Raw genomic sequence first — 17460 nt, 5'->3', positions numbered from 1 at the left:
CATTTTGTTGTTGTGAACCAATGGTATTTGAGGGAGAAAGAGAGGCAATGATTTTGGATGTCACATTTGTTTTTGCAACTTTTTACTCAATAACACTCAAACTGTTGATGGACTGGAGCTGAAACTTTGGCGTTACGTGGTATATTTGTCCCAGGATTTTGTAAGGGCTGGTTCCTCCATTCGAGAAGTGGTCAGACAGACTTACCCTCTGGCATCTCCAAGCATCTTGCCACCAGTGTGGTGAACATTCTTCTGCATAACATCATTGTAAGCTACGTCCCCCTTACGCAGGTCTTAGTCGACAGAACTTGAGGGTCTGTGCTGCAGGCCCCTAAGCGCTAAGGTGTGGCGCTTTCAGGTTTCTGCTCTGCGTCTAGTCCATTTTGCCTCTTCGTAACGAGATGTCCTAGTTTCTTCTAACTCTACTCTGCCCAAATTTTTACCTCGTTGAGGAACAGAATTGATTTTTTCACTTCAGTGAAGAGTAATACTATCATTGAAGAGCAAGATTTACTCTTTTATACTTCGTTCGTGAGTAAATCTTATATCTGTTATACCTCATTGAAGAGTAGACTTACTCTTTTATAATTTATTGCAGAGTAAGACTCACCCTCTTTTATACTTCATTGAGGAGTAAGACACTTTTACTTCATTCAGGAATAAATCTTACTCTTTTGTTACTTCATTGAAAAGGAGTGAAACTTACAAATATAGGCTTCGATGAAGAACAAAACTTGGAAGATTTACTTCATTGATTAATTAAACTCTTCGGTCAATCTGAGTGTCCAGAAGTGTACATTTTTCAGGTAACACATAGTAACAAGTGCGTTACATTTTCTTTTGGCGTTCTGTTCACCTTTTGTTGTCAAGCTCTCCTTCAGTTTGGCTAGTTCAGGCCAAAGGCCGACCCTTCCCAATTCCCATTTAGAACCCACAAACATATAAGACTTCAAACTGAACTTGTGGCAGATAGTTGCAAAAAAAAAAAAAAAAAAAATCATACATATTCAAACCCTCTTGAACTGATGTTTGATAATCAGGATTTGTGTAATAAAAAAAAAAGTTTGATAAGTGATAAACTCGACTTCAGAGCTTCCGAGATTTGTGAAGAATCTGTGAAATGCCAAAAAATGCACAAATACCCTTTTGTGTGTTCTGTAAATGGTGAGGAGAAATTGCTCAAAACTTTTGAAACAGTACCATTTTTATGAAGAGTCTCACTTTTAACTATTTATTGGAAAGTATCGATGTACATGAAAGCCACGGCATAAGATCAACTGTAATTCAGTTGTTCAATTTTAAGAATTCAGATTCAAAATGGTTTCAAAAGTGTGTAAAGTGTTCAGCTCTTAACTTTAGTAGAGTCATTAAAGAAAGCTATGGAAAAGTACTTTTATTAGTAGTAGTAGAGATGAGAATTGAAGTCTCAAGTGCCAGTAGAGAATTATTTCCTTGTCAAACCTTGCGAAGAAGCTGGTTGAGACAATGTTGGTTTAAAATCTTTTCAAACAAGCACCACTTTTGTAGATAAAAAGAGCAATTTCTTCTCAACATTATTACTGTCAAGGCAGTGAGGAATTTCTGTACGAGATACCACAAAGATTTTGTTTTTGACCAAAAATTGAGACTAAAATGGTGTTATTCAGACAAATTTGGTCAATGTTTTTATTTTTATGAACAATTTTTCTCTGAGATATTTCAAAGTTTTAAAGATAAGTTTAATTTTGCTGTAAAAAGGTTTTCTGAAAGTAATTTTGTAATATTCCATGTTCAGTTTCCAAGTAATTTGGCAATTAGCTATATCAAAAACACATGCTTTGAATATTTGAGTTAACATAGATATTTGACACCTAAAAAAAACGGTAATAATGTACTTCAAAACTGGGTTTTTACAATCAAATACTGTTGTAACTGTAATAGAATATTTGTAACTGTAGAACTTTTAAAGTTTAAGGAATATGGTATTATTCTCTGTGAGGGTAAATTATTCACTCGGAAAAGCGATGTCAGCTTAGCAGAACTGTGGTTTATACTGCAATCCTCAAATTTGGTTTGAAATGGCTAAATTACAGTTTAATAATGAGCTTAAGCGTCATATTTTGTAACATGTTAAAAGACTTTATGGAAGAACATTTTTTTAAAATTAATTTTACTATGTTCATTCAACTTTTTCTCTTGAACTTAGTGGTGTGGTTAAGCTAATATTGAAAATAATTCTCATATAGTTTTTTGTTGTCAAGTTATGGATATTTTACTTTTGTTTTCATTCAGACCACCACAGGCAGTTTGCATGTGCCGTATGTGATAGTAATCGCCTTTCTGTCCACAAATGACTCTTGCTTCTTGGTATTGCACTGGAATACCAGTCTCTTTGTTGTTTAATGATAAATGCATATTGACTAAGGCACAAAGTGTAAAATTGAATGTCAGTTTTCCATCTTTTTCTGATATCTTTTGTCATGAGGTGCATATGTAATATATGTAAGGTAGTATAAACCTTATTTTTTCCTTGACGTTTCTACACGACGACTTACCAAGTTGCCACGGCTGAAACTTGGTCAGAAAGTTTCCGTGAAGATAGAGGTCTTCCCAGGCCACCAGTTTTGGTTTATTGACAATTTCTTTCCCTCTTTCAGAAGGTTCCGTATTTGTCGTCGTATACTTGCCCCGCGTTCGACTCTTAGGCCATCAAAAAATGGATACTTGTACGATAAGTGTCATTTGCAGCTTGCATTACGCAGACCTTAGACAACAAAACTAGTCTTTTGCAGCAGGCCCCTGGGCCCTAAGGTGTGTTGCTTTCAGGGTTTTGTTGTTTGGCCAGTCCATTTTGTCTTCCTAACTAGATGTCATAGTTCTCTCTACTCTGCTCAGCCCCAGATTTTTAGCTCATTGAGAAATAAGATTCAAGTATGTCTAGTTATATGAACTTAACTGTCCATTTTCTGTCAGTGTTTTGCTCATTTTTGTTGACAGGTTGAAATTCTAGTTCTCCCAACTGCACAGAATCTAAGAGTTCGTTTGTTGCTATAATTCAGTTCAGTTTTTAGGAATTCAGATTCAAAAATCTTTACCAAAATTGACTAAAATTGTGTCTGGACAAAAGTCATTTTGCTGGAATTTTTTTAGACGAGCAATTTTGCCAAGATGTTTTCGAGTTATCTTTAAGTTTCACTTTGCTCAGTTTATTTAGTTAACTGGTTATTCTCTAGAAAAAAAAAAGTAATTTTGACAGTTTTTTTAGAAATAATTTATTTTCAATGTTTACATTAAAATTGGATCTTTTTCAGTTTCTAAGTGTTGTTGCAGTTTTTTAATACTAAAATTGCCAAATTTTTCAGTTGCAAAGTAATTTTGCAACTTTTTTGTATTAAAATTGTCAAATTTTTCAGCTTCCAAGTAATTTTGCAACTTTTTTGTATTAAAATTGTCAAATTTTTCATTTTTAATTGCAACTTTTCCATATAATTAAACATGCTTTTAATATTTGAGTCAACATACAACATAGGTATTTTTAGTGCCCAGGCAAAGAGAACAGAGTTCTTATGTTCTTGAAAATTGGCCGTTTTCACAATCAAGTACTTTTGTAACCAAGATATAATTTGTAATGTAAAACTAAGGGCTCAGGATTATAGTATAAATACTTGTTTTCAGGAGGTGTTTTGGATCTGACCTCTACTTTGACCCTCAAATTTGGCTTTAATGTCTAAACTGCAGTTTGAAAATGAGCTTCTAGCATATTTTGTAATTTGTCAGAAGACATTTTCTGAATGGACATTTGTCAGCTTGTAACTGATATATAGGCTGTTTTCTGTGTTGTAATTATAATACCTTATGCTGTTATGCATTTTCTTAGATGCTGTAATCAAGTATTAGAAGAAATTCCCATTATTGTACTCTGTCAGAAAATATTTCGGCAACTGTAAGAAAATGTACATTTCAACAGAAAGTCCAATAAAAAGCAGAAAACACTCTAAAAAACGGACTTGAAACATTCTTTTATTTCCCATAAGTCAAAATCATATTTATAAGAATATTACAATATAAAAATAAATTTTTTACCAGTACATTAGTGTCCGCCCAAAATGGCCTCATAAAAGACATTATGCTGGCAAAAATGAGCCCTTTTATTCAGCCCTTTAAACCAAAAAGTCCCACAGAAAATTTAACCAAAAAGTCCCACAGAAAATTTAAGTGGGTTAAGGTGTTCGTTTTCTCCTAAATGGCCTCATAAAAGACATCATGCTGGCAAAAATGAGCCCTTTTATTCAGCCCTTTAAACCAAAAAGTCCCACAGAAAATTTAAGTGGGTTAAGGTGTTCGTTTTCTCCTAAGTGGCCACTAAAGTTGAATTAAAGTACTTGACAACTGCTTAGTTACTGGAAGCTTTCTGGCACCTGGAAACTTTCCAGTTGGTTTCACTTCGACTGAAATAGGTCTTCTATCGAAAAGTCTCACGATGCTGCAGAGATTTAATTGAGACTCTTACATTTTTCCTTCTTACTTGTCAAATCATTATGAAATTATTTTGGATGAAATTCGTAAAAGTGTTCAAACCACAGAACCAGAAATAATCTGTGACAGAAGACAAGACTCGAGAAACTTTGCATCACACTCGTAACTTGACCAGAGGTCACTTTTTTCCAAGTTCTATTTAACTGACTAGAGAGTTAATCTACCGCGTGAGTGACTGCTTCAAGTAAAAAATGGAATGAAGACTGAACTCGTTTCAGTGATCTAAGACCAATTTTGGCTGTTTAGTTTTGTAATCCCTTTGGAGAACAGTCAAAATGCTTCCTACTTCACATTATGATGTCTATAAATAGGTCTATTTACATGAACAGTGAGTTAAAAAAAAGACTATATTAACAGAGTCCTTAAGTAATAATACCATTAAACCAAAAGTTTCTCTCTTCATAAGATGCTTTTACAAAATGTCAAGGGTCATTCTAGTTTTGTTATATAACCCAACTTCTATAATGCTATGCAGAGGCCTAGACTGAAAGTCCAGTTCATGAAGATAGAATATTTAGAAAGCTTTAGAATTAGCCACAGGTCTTTCACACTCCCTTCAGAGAGACGATTTGGGTAAACTGAGTAACGTGCAATCTACAGTGATACAAAATTCACCAAAGAATAGATAGGAATATTTCAAATACAGCCTTCAGGATCCAGCAAACATTTCCGTATGTTTATGTTAAACATTTTGATCACAAGGAGAGAATTTCAAAGCTTTCAAAGTATATATGTATCTCTTTTAATTTGACCTGAATGTGGACTACTTTCAAGTGTGTGCCCAATCAGACGTGAGTGAAGTAATACTGTCTCAATAAATTCGTGCGATTTCTGCAGTAGTCAACCTTCAGCCTATTTAATATCATTACATCAGCAAGTACATTTGCAAGCCACTTATTACAATATTAAGGTTATATATCTAGGTTATGAAAGTTTTTGTGAATATCTTCACCTATTTAATGCAGGTTATTAAAATTAACATAGGCCTTTCTTACATTATCTTAGCTGTGAAATATCTTTAGGCCTAGTAATGACCAGTTACGACCCACATTTGAAGCAGAAGCTTGTGAATGTGGTCAGTTATTTAAGGAAATTTTCAAAATGACCCCCCAATTGAAATTTTCGAAAGAGTACTTTAAATGTGAATGAAATATCATTAGTAATCAGAAACTTTTCAGTTTATTTAAACGTCCCACGGGAGTAACAATACAAGCACAGACAATTTTAATAAAACACAAAGGTTGCTGCACCACTTCTTGGTGAAATGATGCAACCATTTGCGTGTTCACTCTTCTTCGGTCAGTTGCTCAACAAGAAACGAGACGAGCAAAAAACTTGGACATGTATCAGGTGATACCGAGTTCCCTTCTAAAAAGTTTTTGGTAGCACGAGTATAAGAAAATGTTCCAAAACTCTCCCTTTCCTTAATGGGACAATGGTACAATTATAAACTGAAAAAGTCCTTAAAATTAATAATATTAACATTCACACTCTTTGTGCTTTTCAATATTCCCACAGATGCACTGGTATAAATAGCTTTTTAAATGTTAATTACTCCAATCTCTCACAATTCAATACATTACGACGAAATTCTTCAAGTCTCATTGAGCACACATTAAAATTTTTCAACTTCAGATCAAATGAATAAAGATATATTACAAAAAATACAGAAATATTTGCTTGTAATCAATTCATTCAGTTATAAACACAGGTATGATTGGCAGACAAGGAATATTTGGAATAAATTCATACTTTAGTGAGATGCATCTTGACAGCAGAACTTTGCTCAAAATTGGCAAAGCAAAACTTGAAAATTTTAACAACTTGCCAAGCTACAACTGTGACTCAAGTTTTACATCAAGTTCTCCTGTGTCCAAAATTATCTTTGGTTCCTTGACAAAACACCTTTGAGAATTACAAACCAACCTAAGTAACAAAACACTTTACAAGCAAGACACATAAATGTAAAAAACACAGTCTGAAGCTACAGCCATCTCTACAATCTTATGAAACTGATTTTATAAATCTATTCCAGTCAATATCGACCGACTGGAAGACTGTTCCAGGTGACAAAATGCTTCCAGCAACCAAAACGCTGTCATATACAATTATAATTTCCATTTAGATAAAATTGACACTCAAACACAATTATCACTCTGGGTTTTTTGGATCCTATAGGCTTAAGGCCTCTGGTAACAGGGCAGTGGCTAAGAGACTCAATGAGCACCAGGCCAGTCTTACAAGACCAGCCCCTTTGGGTGATGGCACATCGGCCTTTATTCAACGAAACATTTCCAGTTCACCTAAACTACGTCTGGAAGAGAACTTCAAATTTACAATCAGTTATCAATAAATTATTAGTGGCAATATCAACTTTCCAATGTGGATTTCCCTTCGCCATAAGCATGGGACCACATTTAATCCTGCAGCAAGATTCTTTCAAATTATCTTAAATTAAATGCTTTTTTTTTATGCATTCATCCTTCTGGCAATATCGCACAGGTCTTCAAATGATAGAAATTTCCTTTGCTTTCGAATTCCCTCAACAGAAACTGATATATCAATACTTTTGATATGTAAATCCTTCAACTAAATTGTCTCACTTTGATCAAACTCCAGGATTTAAATTAAGAATTAAATGTTTTTCTATATGTCTTGATTTAAAGTACTTGACACCCCTCTAAAAATGCTTATAACTGCCTATTGTGACAGTTCAAACGCCAAAAAACCCCTCTAAAAAAAGCTTGTACCCGAGTACTTTAATAGGAAGATACATTAATTAGTAAATATTTCTCTATGAAACTATGAAAATACAGTAATTAGTAAATACTTCTCTACGAAAAATACTGCAAATAGGCAAATGTCCCACAAATGGGTGAAGCTGGGAATCCGGAACCGCCGCAGTGGGGGTCCACTGCAGCACCCATGAAAACTGTCTACCCAAGATTTCTTTTTACAAAAAACTACTCTGAAATTGGAATGTAAACAATACTCTTCAGACCTACCTCCACACTACAGTATTTACCTACAAAATAAATAGTTTCATTTTGCATATTTTATACTACATTTATATATGATACAAGTAAATAAATATAAAAATATCTAAAAAATACACTCATAATCCTTAACTAATGTATACTAAATTTCAATTAAAAAAATAAAGTAAAATCATACAATATCCATACCTTAACTCACTGTATTACTGTATCGACACAAAGTCCTAAGCTAAGCCTTCCTTGTTAATTTGTGACTACAAAAGAATTCTTGATCCAGAATTAAATGTGGAAGTCCATTCTTGTGTCAAAAGGAATTTCTGATGACACTACACAGCCGACTCAAGACTTATAAATAAAAGTTAAGACCTGAGACTTTATAAAAAGTTCTCTTCAACAACAACCAAACCTTTGTGAAATGTCCAACCAATAATATATATCGAAATCACTTTACAGATGTACCATAGTGCAGTAATGGACAAATTCAGTTTACATTAAAGACTTTCCAACTATTTATCATTTCAGGAAACAAGTTACTTAGAAGTCTAAGTGTTTTCAACATGAAATATTGCTCTACTTAGCAGTGAATAAAACAAAACTTCAAGAATCATACACAGGAAGCTTTGCAAACTAAATTCATCAGCTGATAACATTGAAATAATGTCTACAAACTTTTAACTGGTGTTTTAAGTTGAGGACAAGTCCCAACGATACTTAACTGTAAGAAACAGACCATTAAGTTTAAAAGCAAAACTTTACAAAGAGGCTACAGACGTTAACAGACTTCTACCAATCTCAACGCAGTCCTACGACAAAATATAAACCTGTCTGTGAAAAAAGAAGACTAAAAATGAACAACTCTGAAGCTATATGCCAAAGGAGCAATGTCTTAAAGCATTACAAATTCTTTATTGAAAATAGTTAGTTTCTGAAAGATAATGACTGAAAAACGCTCAATTTTCAACCTATAGGCCTCAGGAGCAACATATCTTAAAGCACTGGAAATTCTTTATACAGAATATAGTTTTTTAAAATACCAAAACACAAAACAGAATAAATTTGAAGTTGTAGGCCAAAAGAGCAACATATATTAGAACATTAGTGTCTTCATACCAAGCCTAAAGAAAACTAAGAGTCAAGTTAATAAGTGTAAAAAATCCATTAATTAAAGTCACTATGCATATAGCGCTGGTAAGCAGCAACAAGAAATACAAGTCTATAAAATTCTTCATCCACAACTGATGGATGACATGACAGGGAAGATCTCTGGTGTTAGATGAAGCTGGCATCATGTAAGAATGGACTCTTGTTCCCTGAGCCTGAGTTTAGATGATGACTCAGACTTTGTACAAACGCCAATATCTGCAAAAATAAAAAAAAAAAACAATATTTTAGTAACGGCATTAAAAACATCCACAAATAATTCAGACAGGGAAAAGCTCTGAAACATTCACTAACCATTTCCTCAATTTCTACACGACAAGGTTTTCAACTTCAAAGAGGAATGAGCAAAGGAATACATTGTAATATCACCTTTTCAGCAATACCTTCATTTACCCTCCATGAACTTTTAGTTAGAAATAATTCAGACGAGGAAAATTGTATTCTACACAACAAGTTGTTCCACTGCAAACATACGTAAGCAATGTATTGTACATGTTACATCTTCACTAACGTTTTGAATCACCTTTTCACGTATAACTAGATCATTCATAAGTTTTTGCATATGTTAATCTGCATAAAATTCTCCTACCTAGAATCCTCATTTTTAAACCATTTCCTTATTCCAAATTCCGCCTCTTGTTTGAGAAACAGTTCCACAGATGAGCCCTGTGTGTGTGTGTGTGTGTGTGTTTGAGAGAGAGAGAGAGAGAGAGAGAGAGAGAGAGAGAGAGAGAGAGAGAGAGAGAATTCCACCTACAGAGCATATACAAAATGAGTATGACATGAAATGAGAAAGAGTTTTGGGAACAGGCAGAAACAGAACACTATGGGAACACCCTAGCTTTTGTTTACAACAGGTTCAAGTCATGAACACAACTGGACACGATACTTACAGTGAGATATTCACATCTGAAGTGACTGTACACTGCCTGGAAGATTTTTGGTCCAACATCTAGAGGGGGTGCACATAATTATCTGGGTGGATCTTCGAAGTCAACTTTAGACCTGCAAATGTACCTAAGTGAATATCTGCTCTTCTATGAACAATAAATTGTAGCCACAAAAATGAAAAGTATCAAAGTATTAAAAAGTACATGCGTTAAATATGCTGGAAGAGGGTAAACAGCACTTCACAGCTTAGAGTGATTATGAAAGCAACTAGAAATCAAATGGCAATATGAAACAAAATATCTCAGGAGTTTCACTTAAAAAAAGACGCAGCTCTAATCATAGCTTGCCCCAAGTGAACTGCACACTCCTCACCTTCAGATATTCTCATTTTTATTGAACTGTAAACTGTTTCACATAGTTCACGATGATGACATATCTTTCAAATACTCTTCATTGCTCCACAGCAAGAATGTTCAGAGCTGTTCCAACACAAAACACAATTTCTAATCCATCTGAAGGGCAAAGCTACAAGAACTGTCTTGTGAATGAAAGTGCTCCTCAAATTGGAGTGAGACTTGCAACTGAAGTAGCTTTGTAATAGAATATTAAGAAACAAAATAGCCAGGGGGCAATTTAGCCGTTCATTTTCTCAATAATTAGAAGACTGTCCCCTCTACATGAACAAAACAATGAGTTTCTTCTCTAGACACCAAGTACTAATCAATCTAAGGTAGCTAGCCTTGTCTTTTACTTAATTCTCAGCCATTACTACTTAATCCAAGAAAACTACAATTAACTGAAACATAATTATTAATGCATAATAAAAATTAATTGTAGGACACTGGGAATATTTCGCTTACAAAATAACTAAGTTTCCAGGTGCTGAAACTCAGCTTGAGTTCTGAACTTTCTCAATAATCAGAAAATTGTAAGCTCATTAAGAGTATATATTTTCAGTTCCTGAAATTATGACTGAATGATTATGACTGAACTCTGAACTTTCTCAATAATTAGGAAATTCTACCCTACAATAAGTAGTTTCTTTTTCAGAAAGTAGGTATGTAGTGTTAATCTTACTGGTAAAATTAATGGTCTTGCATCTCAAATATACTCATTAGCATTCATACCTCAGCCACTCTAACAAAAACAAACTGTTTCATAACCGTACACTACTCTCACCCAATATCAAGCTGAGAAATCATATAAAATATGTAAGTTGCATTTCCAAGACTTCACTACAAAACCAAAAGTGTATTGTGTAGGACGATTCTAAATAAAATCAAATTAACTAAAGAGTTCTCTTACTCTGTGTAGGGGCTTTTCATCGGGTGACGCTCCTTCCAGAAGCCTTATTTTGACAGCAGAGCATCAACTCGAGTGACTGTTCAAATGTTATCTTCAGCGCCTTTGTCAAAAATAAGTGGCAAGTTTGTGGAAGTTAAGCAGACCAACCTGAAATAGAAGTGAAGATTGATGAAGGCACACTGCAGTTACATATATTTCCAAGGTACTGCATTACAAACAGATATAAAACAACGCAGGGCTTATATAAATACAAAATCACAAAACTGTTTTCTGAAACCCCATTCTACATGGTGTTGGCCCCAAGGAAATTTATAATACTGTAAACAGAATTGAGAACCTATTTAAATTATTTCAACCACTTTCCCATTTCATAGTTACAAACCACTGCTTTGTAAATCTTGATTTCACAGCTTAGTGAAGGTTACATCATATAATCTTGACTACCTTACTCAGACATACCTCTTCATCAGGCAGCAGTAAGTTTGGCCAAAGGTACTGGAATTCCAGCCACCCTGAGATTTTACTGTGTTCCATTTTGTACACCTGGAATCCACCAGTTACAACTCAACCATCCAGCAATTTACCAGCTTGAAATGACTGATTAATTATCTCCTGGTTCTTATGATGATGAGAGCTGACATCCATGTTAAATCATCCACTGGATGCGCTTTGTCACCCGCATGCCAATCAATTGCAAGCAACTCTTGTTGTGTTGCTCTGGAAAAATGCTGTCTCCACCTTTTGAACAGCTCCAGATTTTGTCACATAGGTTTACAAGACTTCTGTCACCCAAATCACACCAGAAGATGTTCTAGCAAAACATCTAGCATGCGAAGACAAAACTGCACGCATGACACCGAAACATTACACTGTATTAGAAGCCAACTGGTCTGAAAGTTTTATTTTTAAACCCCAGCATCCAGCTGTCAAAATCCTGGTGTACTGTTGACAGGTAATGAAACCTTAGGTCTCCTTAGTTCTAACTGTAGTTAGCAACTTAGCTACGGTCTAAGTTTGGGAGACCCACCCGTTATGAAAAAAAAAAAAAAATTTGAGCCTCACATGGCCCTAAAATCAACAGAATTGGAGAAAAGCTCAGTTAACATTCATGACATACTTGGAGCTTAAAAAAAGTCCAGTGTGATGTTTGTGATGTGGTAAGTAATGGCGTCTCCATCTTGGGACATGGATACACATACACAATTGACTGACTTTCACTTTCTGGTCAGATGGAACGACATAAATATGGTTGACACAGTCCACTTCAACACTTCAGAACTGACAAAATATGAGTTGTATATTGCATGAATGCAAGACAAGTAGATAGTATAGTAAACAGTTTCTACATCCCGTAGATAGCGCATTGCAAACACCGACTTGCTTCTCCAGTACGCTGCTTGAAGAATGGAGGATAAGGAGAGACTGTGCTTGAAAGCTACTGGTGTAGCAACTGCCCTTACATCATGAGCTTTAACTTTCACGACTTTCCAGCCATTTTCCTCCACTTGGGAGTGAGATTCAACAACAAGATCTCTCAAAAAGGAAACAGCATTCTTAGATAAAGGTCTAGAGGGATTTTTGACTGACCACCACAAATTAGAAAACCGCCTCTAATTTTCTCGGCTCGGTGCAGGTGGTACCTGAGGGCTTCGCCAAAAAACTTAATAAGACGGAAACAGACTGCGCCTACGTTCAAAAAGCCGACCCTTCTGTCAATCGCTTGAATCTCACTTACTATTAGAAAAATAGTCTTCTTAGTTAAATCCCCCAGAGAGGAAGAGCGCATAGGTTCAAAGCGTTCACTTGATAGCCACTTAAGCATCGTGTCTAGATTCCAAGGGAAATCATCAATGGTACAACTTGTGCACAAGGCATGAGAGTCATGGGTCATTTTCGTTAAGCGGCTACTGCAGCCTTTGCTGCAATATGGAAACCTAGAAGAGCTAGTATCTGACATACTAACTATCTTACCCTGAAAGTGGGAGGGGTCTTGTCACCTACACAAAACCAAAGATTCGCTACCGTGAATTTCAAAGTTTAAGCTGCCGTTTGTGCAGACACTCTAATCTAAGTAATTACTGGGTAAGTTACTTATATAAAACGAAATAACTGACTACCTTGAGCTGTCATGCCACCAATAACTGGTACACAAAATACACCCTAAAATAAGTGATGGAAGTACCCATAAAACATCCATCTGTTTCAAAATAACAACATGAATAAAGTATTAGAAAGTACAGTACAAACAGATGAAAACAAAAGATAAAATAAGAAATGTCAAGAAAGAAGCTTGGCACTTTAAGGCATTGCAACTCTCTTTGAAGCACCAGTCTCAGTGACACTGACAGCAGTGGAAGACAGATACAATATCTACACAGCAGTGGAAAATTACTACTTGGTAAAGTGTGGTACATTTACAGTACTGATAAATCAGAATACATCCACCCAGTTTTGCGACCATGGTTGACCACACCTGTAAGAGTTGAGATTAGCTCAGTCATCCGATAACAACAATTTCTTTTGGTAATAATCTACACCAATCTATTGACTCATGACACCAGTAACCTGTCATTTCCTGGAAGCAATACTAGCTATCCAAAACCTCACACCTGACCCATGATGCTGCCTCTTCTCTGACCTAACCTGAGAATAGGGTCAAACCATCCTACTCTCATTTTGCATTTTGTTATGCTATAATCCTACTGGCATAGGTGGTATAGTCGGGCAAAATTTGTTGGAGAATCCAAAAAGCATCGATTCCTGGGCTAAATAAAAATAACCTTGGTAAATATAGAGGATACAATCACACTAAGATATCATTTATTACTTTAATTTTCACCCTAAACAATATACACTAAGAGTGTACAGATTGCAGCACAGGTGAGATAAATCGAGAAGTTGACCGAGATAATGAGAAGTTTGCTGTCTTTGGCTCCTATTTTCAAATTCATCCCCAAGGGGCTGGTACTAAACACAGCATCCCACGGAGCTTCTGCCATGTTTAGCACACGCCCCTACGGGATGAATGTAAAACCATGAACGAAAGACGGCATTATCTTGGTTAATTTTTCAATGACCTTATCTGTACTGGATTCTTTAGAAGCATGAATTTCAAGTCAATGGACCCTGTAGTGGGCTTGTTCCATATGAGTAGGGTTCTTCATCCTCTGAATAACAATAATAATAATAATAATAATAATAATAATAATAATAATAATAATAATAATAATAATTCTATACTCCTTTTCCTATACTGTTTAGCCTAAGGGCCACTTGGGAAAGACGGACGCAGGTTCTGCCGACTACAGCAAACCCAACCTTCCCTAGAATGCCCTGTTCTGACCTAACCTGACCTTACCTTCCTAACCAGACTTAGGGCACTGTGCCCTGACCTGGCCTGAGGGGGGGGGAAGGTGGACCCCACAAGCAACACTATAAATGGGGGACTTCCAAACTACCCAGATTGATATTTATGGCAAGGCTACACCCACAGTGCCCACCCGAGGGTAACGTATGGGTCAGGTCACCCTCAGATGCCCTTCCTTAGACGCCTCTTTAGGGAATGCCCTAAGGGTGACAGTGTAACTGGCCTGACATTTCACAAGTGTTTACTGCACTTCTTCACACAAGTTACGTTTGCATGACACTTCAAGTGTTGATGAAATGCGACGTAAAGGGCGACACTTCCGATCGGTAGAAGGAAAACGACGCAGCGACAAAAGCGACGAGATCACTATTTGTCACTCCTATGGGTATGGTGGCAAAGTCCTCTGAATAACTTACGAAAAACGTATAAATTCGTTAATTAAAGCTGATATAAGCGAAAGGTCGTTACAGACACGATTCGGAAACGCTACTTCGGTCGAGGAAAGCAAGTCTGAAAGAAGGATAATTACCTGGAATATAATTGAGTTATTTTCATTAAAATGTTATATTTATTTATTATCACACTAAAAATTCATATTCTACGTCATATCTATGACAGTAAATTTAACGTTCGTGCATTTCGTAATTCCATTCAGGCTCGTATTTGAATCATTTTCATAAAAGTTTTAATGTTATACATTTAATATTTACGTTCAATATCATATTTATCACATCTCTGAGATTAATATTCTTTGTAATCAACTTTATGGTCGGCATTTTCAGGAAATTCACGGGGCCTGCGACACTATACCCACCTATTGGCTCTGTAAGTAACTAAAATAATAATAAAAAAAATCGAACTTATAATACTGACAACTTTATTTGTTTTCACAAACATTTCGCCTTCGATTTCATGTAGCCTAAATAACAATAAATTTCAACGATTTAATATAAGACATCGATTAATAAACCTTCCTCGCTTTCTCTCGTCCTGAATACTGTTCTCTCTGTTTGCTAAAATTGCCAAAATAAATTAATCTTAAAAACACTGCAAAGCAACTATTAAGATTCTGGCTTTGTACAGCATACAACTGTTGTCAAATTTTTCAGTAATTTGCATAAAAAATATTTATCTGAAGATCTTAAATATAAATAAAATACTCTAGATATTATATTTCATGACATCAAAAACCACCAATAATGGAATAGTTTGATAAAAAAAAAAAAACTGAAAACTGAAAAGGTATTTTAAACTTGAGTAAAACACCAAATCCTAGTTAGAAATTCAATAACTAAACATTTTATAAAATCTGAATCAAATAACATTAAGTATTAATATATTTTATACCTTCATAACTGAGATTTTACCGTAAAATTAAAATATTTTCGCGAGATTTTGTCGAGTCTTGTAAAATCCTTCGAAGTCGTCGCTGAATGGGAAACTGGACTAGAATAGCAATGAATTCACGTTGAAAATGATTCAATTTGGGATTAAATTCACATTAAATATGTATTAAATCATACCTTCATTCATATACATGCGTCGGAACTGCGCCATTTGAAAGATTTACTTCAAATGATAAATTTTCAAGTCACTGGCAGTATATTGTAATTATGTGGAATATTATCCATAATTTAAAAGTTTTATTTATAATATATCTGTTTAATATGAAATATGAATCATGCAATTATCTAAGGCTCATTAGCTATTGAGAGTAACTGGTGAAAATTATTGGATTTATAAAATGTATATAGAAAAAGAACTAACAGATACTTAACATTTCACGTAAGTTAAAGACTTTTGATGTTTATAAATTTAAAATAAGCCAAAGTTCCTGTATTTATATGAAAAAATAACTGGTGAAAATTATTGAAAATAAAATGAACTAAAAAGAACAGATACTTAACATTTCACGTAACTTAAAGACTTTTGATGTATAATAAAAAAGATGAAATCTCTCAATCTAATCCATGTTAAATTTAAAATAAACCAAAGTTCCTGTATTTATATGAAAAAATATATATATATTGAATAGATTTTCGAAATTTCATCTCAATGTTTTTTTATTTTAATTGTTTCTTCTGGAAAACATCTGCGTCGTCCGCTGGGAATTCTCAAAAAAAAAAAAATATTGTCTTTTATGCAAAAAATCCATAAAATATTTTATATTATTTTTACTAATCTCGTAACAGATAAAATTCTCTTTACTGCAAAACAAATGACGTTAAAGGCTTCTGCTCCGAAAGTTTTGGCGCCCGAGACAGCAGGCGAATTTCTGAAGACGAATGAGGACCAGAACTGAAGGAGAGCTGATTCCTGGTGAAGCGGGAGGAATGAAATGAAGTGGGAAGAATGGAATGAATTGGAAGTCATAAAATGAAGTGGGAGGAACGAAATGAAGTGGGAAGAATAAAATGAATTGGAAGCAATAAAATGAATTGGGAGGAATGAAATGAAGTGGGAGGAATGAAATGAAGTGGGAAGAATAAAATGAATTGGAAGTAATAAAATGAAGTGGGGAATGAAATGAAGTGGGAGGAACGAAATGAAGTGGGAAGAATAAAATGAATTGGAAGTAATAAAATGAAGTGGGAGGAATGAAATGAAGTGGGAGGAACGAAATGAAGTGGGAGGAATGAAATGAAGTGGAAAGAATAAAATGAAATGGAAGTAATAAAATGAAGTGGGAGGAATGAAATGAAGTGGGAAGAATAAAATTAATTGAAGTGGGCGGGATAAAACGAAGTGGAATAAAATGAAATGGAAAGAATAAAATGAAGTGGGAGGAATAAAATGAAGTGGGAGGAACGAAATGAAGTGGGAAGAATACAATGAATTGGAAGAATAAAATTAACTGAAAGTAATAAAATGAAGTGGGAGGAATGAAATGAAGTGGGAGGAACGAAATGAAGTGGGAAGAATAGAATGAACTGGAAGTAATAAAATGAAGTGGGAGGAACGAAATGAAGTGGGAGGAACGAAATGAAGTGGGAAAGAATAAAATGAATTGGAAGTAATAAAATGAAGTGGGAGGAATGAAATGAAGTGGGAAGAATAAAATGAATTGGAAGTAATAAAATGAAGTGGGAGGAATGAAATGAAGTGGGAAGAATAAAATGAATTGGAAGTAATAAAATGAAGTGGGAGGAATGAAATGAAGTGGGAGGAACGAAATGAAGTGGGAAGAATAAAATGAATTGGAAGTAATAAAATGAAGTGGGAGGA

General features: G+C 34.8%; 1 protein-coding gene and 1 long non-coding RNA gene across 2 annotated transcripts in view; one reads left to right on the top strand and one right to left on the bottom strand.

Annotated features, from left to right (window-relative positions):
* The window catches only part of LOC136835320 (uncharacterized), a 124336-nt gene that overhangs the window by 94776 nt on the left and 12100 nt on the right, over positions 1-17460 (top strand). The window lies entirely within an intron of this gene.
* Positions 3968-17460, bottom strand: part of LOC136835321 (uncharacterized) — a 59672-nt gene continuing 46179 nt past the window's right edge. Inside the window, exons 3-5 of the long non-coding RNA XR_010852101.1 lie at positions 10869-11015; positions 9566-9677; positions 3968-8870 (exon numbers count right to left, since the gene is read on the bottom strand). This is a non-coding gene — a long non-coding RNA (uncharacterized lncRNA). The remainder of the gene's footprint in view (positions 8871-9565; positions 9678-10868; positions 11016-17460) is intronic.

The sequence above is a fragment of the Macrobrachium rosenbergii genome, chromosome 55 (genome assembly GCF_040412425.1).
Source record: "Macrobrachium rosenbergii isolate ZJJX-2024 chromosome 55, ASM4041242v1, whole genome shotgun sequence".
NCBI classification, from domain to species: domain Eukaryota; kingdom Metazoa; phylum Arthropoda; class Malacostraca; order Decapoda; family Palaemonidae; genus Macrobrachium; species Macrobrachium rosenbergii.
This window is presented reverse-complemented; position numbering and strand designations above follow the sequence as displayed.